Source organism: Pelodiscus sinensis, chromosome 25 (genome assembly GCF_052426305.1).
Source record: "Pelodiscus sinensis isolate ZL-2025 chromosome 25, ASM5242630v1, whole genome shotgun sequence".
Classification (NCBI taxonomy): domain Eukaryota; kingdom Metazoa; phylum Chordata; order Testudines; family Trionychidae; genus Pelodiscus; species Pelodiscus sinensis.
Genome location: NC_143076.1, coordinates 224,601 through 229,127, shown reverse-complemented (window position 1 = coordinate 229,127; position 4,527 = coordinate 224,601). Strand labels below are relative to the sequence as shown.

Below are 4,527 nucleotides of genomic sequence, written 5' to 3'. Positions count from 1 at the left end.
ACCAGCCCGGCCTGGCTGGGGCGCCTCAGGGGGGAGCGGGCAGCGAGCAGAGCCTTGTCTAAAAAGCAGTTCTCCTGCTCTGGCGTGAAGAGCTGCCCAAAGACCTGAAATCAAGAGCACGGGAGGTTTCAGCTGACGGCCCAGAGCCCGGCCCCAACTCCTGGGGCTAAAACAGCTTCCTCCTTCTGCAAACTCCCTTCCAGACCCTGCACCCAGACGCTCTCCTCACCCTGCACCCCAACGCCTGCCCCAGGTCACACCTTCCTCCTGCCCCCAAGACCCTCCCAGACCTCACCCCCTCCGCACAACAGAGCAGCCCTAGGCCACTGGCCAACATCTTGGAGCGACCTCCATCAAAAAGTGTTGCCCCCCGTCCCGCCCTGCTTCCCCTTCTATGGGAGAACCGGGGCAAGGTGCGGCGCTGCCCCTAGGAAGCGCCGCCCCTTTGAAACGCCGGGACAGCGTCACAAAGGGGCAGCGCCGCCCTGTCCACGGCTCGAATAGTCGAGGGAAAATGCATCGACCATTCGATCAGCGACTCCCCGCTTCCCACCCCGCGTCCTACCCGCACGAGGGCCCCAGCCAGCCCCACCCCCGAGCCCTGCCCTGCCCTGGCAGCGCGTCCTTACCTCTCCCACCCTGACGGTGTTGCTATGCGCCAGGACCCATCTCTCCTTATAGTAGTGCCTGCACCACAGGTCCTCTGCCTGGTGGATGTTGAGGCCTGCAAGAGACAAACCAGGGTGATTCTGCTGGCAGGTCTGAGCCCTTCCCCTCCCACGGGTCCCTGCAGGCATCCCTGGGCAAATGGAGGGGCACAGGGGGCAGAAGGGGAACACAGAGGGACGCATCCCCCCTTGGGCCAGTCTGGGGGGAAAGGGCTGGGTCCCCTCCCCCCGCCGCCGGCACCCTCAGGGTGTCCCTGGGACCCAGGTCCCGGCTGGGTTCCTTACCCCTGTGGTGCAGGAGGAGTCGGTACAGGCTGTGCACCCCCTTCCGGGCCAGCCGGCTGACGTCTTCGGATGGGTCCGAAATAAAAAGGCCCAGCTGGGCCACGTGGTGACCCATCCTCGGCCAGTCGGCGGAGTTCTGAGGGGAGAGAAGAGGGGGGGTCCCTCAGCATCCTGGGGCTGCACGTCCCATGCTAACGGCCGCCGAGGCGGTTCTGAGCTCGGGGACGGACAGAGACACCTCCCGGGGCGGGGCGGGGCGGGGCGGGGCGGGGCCGGCCTTGCGAGGAGACAACCCTGAGCAATGGCCCCGACTGAAGGGTCACTCCGGGGGTGGAACAAGGGGATCCACTGACGGCCACTCCCCAGTCTGGGGCCCAGGTGCCCCCCGGAAAGGCCCAGGGTCGCCCCTCCCCGGGGAAAGGAGAACGCGGCCCATTCCCGGCCCATTCCCAGCTCTGCCTCCCGGGGACGCTCCCAGCCCCGCGCCCTGCAGCCCCAGACCCCCCGGCTCCGAGGTCACTTACCTCAAACCCCGGGAGGGTGGTGGCGACTCCCAGCAGGGCCGTGGTGCTGCCAAGGGCCCTGGCTCGCTCCTGGGGCAGGCGGGACTCCAGCCACGGGCTCAGGTGCTGGGGGGGAAAGAGGCAGGTCAGGACCCGTAGGGAGGCGCCGGTTCTGGGCAGAGCCTGGGGCTCCTCTCAGACTGTGCCCCCCCCCAGCCACTGACACAGCTCCTCTCTCGGCCCCCCGAGGAAGCAGGGCCAATGGCCCCGTCCCCCCCACGGGGCTCACCTCCATGATCAGCTGCAGCCTGACGGTGTCTGGGGACTCGGCGAGGAGGCTTGCCAGTAGGGCCTGGAGGTCGACGGGAAGGGCCCGGATGAACTGCTGCAAGACAAGGGGGAGCCCTGGGTCAGAGGGGGGTTGGGGAATCCAGGGTGCAGCCTTGAGCAGGGTCTGAGCCGCCTCACAGAGCAGGAAGGAGCCCAGGCTGGGCATGGAAGGGACGGGCCCCCAGGGAGAGCAACGGGAAACCTGGAGGGAAGGATTCAAACCTGCAGCTTCTTCTCTCCCTCTGCCCCCACCCCCACTCCTCTCTGGAGCTCCAGCCCAGCCCGGGAGCAGGGCCCGGAGGGACGTACCTGTGTGTGGATGGGCTCCTGCTGCCAGTCCCCAGACACAGTCTGTCCCACGGCCGCCCTCAGCAGGGGGCTCAGGAGCTGGGCCTGTAGGGGAGGCTGCAAGGTGCTGGCAGGAGAGAGGGGCAGAGACTGTTAATTCAGCAGCAGGGCTGTGTCCAGACTCAGGGGGTTTTTCGGGAAAAGTAGCCTTTTTCCGAAAAAACATCACCTGCGTCTAGACTGCAGTCGCGTTCTTTCGAAATTAAATCGAAAGAACGCGGCTTTTCTTTCCACGGCAGTAAACCTCATTTCACGAGGAAGAACGCCTTCTTTGGAAAGTGCTTCTTTCGAACGAAGGCGTTCTTGAATGGAACTAGGGCTTCTTCGAAAGAGAGCATCCAGACTCACTGGGTGCTCTCTTTCGAAAGAGGCTTGCAGTCTAGACATAGCCCAGGAGACAGAGACTTTCCCACTCCCTGGTCAGGGGATCTGCTCTGGAGGGGAGCCGGCGGGGGGGGGGTCGGTACCTGAGGCTGCAGGCGGCGTTGAGGCAGTCGGCCAAGACCAGTGGGGTGGGGGAGTCCTCCATGATCTCCTGTGAGACCCAAGGAGACAAAGGGGCGTGTGAGGCTGGGGCCCCCAAGAGACGCTCACACGGCCAGCGCCCCCACCCAGCAGGATCCAACCCCACTGCCTCCCGCTGGCCTGTAGCCCCCCTGCCCGGCACAGGGCCCCTCCCAGCACCCCCCTCCCAAACCGGGACCAGCTCAATCCTTGTCCCCAGGCCGTCTCCTGCCCCTCACTGCCCTGGTGACCAGCCTCTGAACCTCCTCATCCCTGCTCCCCAGGCGCATCCTCAGCAGCCCGCTCTGCTAACCTTCCAGCTCCCCCCCCCATGGCACGGGGAGACCCCTCCCTGTTCCGAATCCCCCTCCCTGTCCAGCACCCCAGACCTGCCCCATTTCTGTGTCCCTCCCTCCTCCAGCATCCCCACGCACCCTCCCCATGTCCACCTCCCCCTCCCCCTCCAGCATTCCTGGCCCCACCCATCCCATTTCCAGCACCCCCACCCGCCGCCATGGCCCAGGCAGACCCCTGTCCACCCCACGTATCCCCTCCCCTCCTCCCGGCCGCCGCGACTCGCTCACCACGATCCTGGCCATCATGGTGTCCTTGCAGCAGCGCGGCGCCAGGGTGTCCTCGCCCCTTTGGAGGGCGGCGAGGCAGGCGGGGGGGACGGCCAGGAGGAACCGCTGCAGGGCGGCTGGGCTCTGCACCCCAGAGAGAGTCTGTGAGCCTGGGGCCTGCCTGCCCCCCACGGACAGCTGCAGGGCTCAGGCCTCCCAGGAGTGGAGGTGGGAGCTGCCGGTTGTCCAAGCACCCACACTCCCCCCCCCAACTGCTTCCTCAGGCTTGTGGGGGCCCAGCTGGTGCATGACAAGAGACCTCAGCTTGGGGGGCCCAGGTCATGCAGGAGAAGGGGCCCCAGGGGGATCCCCAGGGACAAGCCCCTCCCGGAGGGGGGGACGTGCTGGGAAGGGGCCGGACAATCTCGGGTCCCCCCCCCCGTGTGGAGAAGGTTCCTACCGTGTCCCGGGTGTGGAGCTGCTCTTCAATATCATAGATGGCCCCTTCCTCCACCCGGGAGTCCATCCGCTCCTGGCAGAGCTCCGCCGAGGCGCAGGGGGGCTCTGTGCGGGAGGGAAGGGACCAGGGTGACTCCAGCGGCCAGCAGGGGTCACGCGCCCCCATGTCAGGGACCCAGGGCAGGTTGGGCCCCACACGCCCCTCGCAGGGACCCATCCCCCTTCCACCCTCACATCTGCCAACGCCCTCAGCAGAGCCCCCACCAGGAACAAGAGAGCCAAGCAGCAGCTCCCGCCCCCATCCATTGCCCTGGCTGCGGGGCAGACACTGGGGCTGCCCCCCCGTGTACTGGGTGAGCCCCTGGGCCCAGCATGTTCACGGCCCCTCACCTGGGTCTGAGTGGCTGCAGGAGGTGGCCCGGCTGCAGCTGGAGGCCCAGGCGCTGCTGCTCACTGAGCTGGACCCACAGCTGCAGGGGCTGGTGCGGAGAGGCTGGGGGCTCCCGGAGACTGGCAGGTCCCCGGGGGCCGGGCAGGGCGATGCCCCCTGGTGGTAATGGGGGCTGGGCTCCTGGGGCAGGTGTTTCTCTCCACAGAGGAGGCCCCAGAGCCACCCTACCCGGCTGCCCCGCTGGGCTGGGTCCCGCCTTCCCAGCCGCCTCTGGAGCCAGGTCCGGAGGGGCCTGGCCGGTGGGCGAGTCGCCCCGAGCTGGTGGGATTCAGCTTCCCCGCCCGCGGGGACGGAGGAGCTGCTTCCCACCGGCCCTGGGGCCATCTTCAGGGCTTTCCGGAACCACAGCCTGATGTGTTTGGCCATGCTGCAAATGAGGGGAGCAAAGGGGAGCTTGGGGCGCAGCCTGCAGACCG

At 67.4% G+C, this 4,527-nt stretch overlaps 1 long non-coding RNA gene across 1 annotated transcript; it reads right to left on the bottom strand.

Annotated features, from left to right (window-relative positions):
* Positions 1–2,095: 2,095 nt before the first annotated feature.
* LOC149521600 (uncharacterized) lies at positions 2,096–3,347 on the bottom strand. The gene is made up of 3 exons (XR_016347841.1): positions 3,223–3,347; positions 2,602–2,669; positions 2,096–2,201 (listed from the first exon to the last, which is right to left on the bottom strand). It is a non-coding gene; the product is annotated as an uncharacterized LOC149521600 (long non-coding RNA).
* Positions 3,348–4,527: the final 1,180 nt, after the last annotated feature.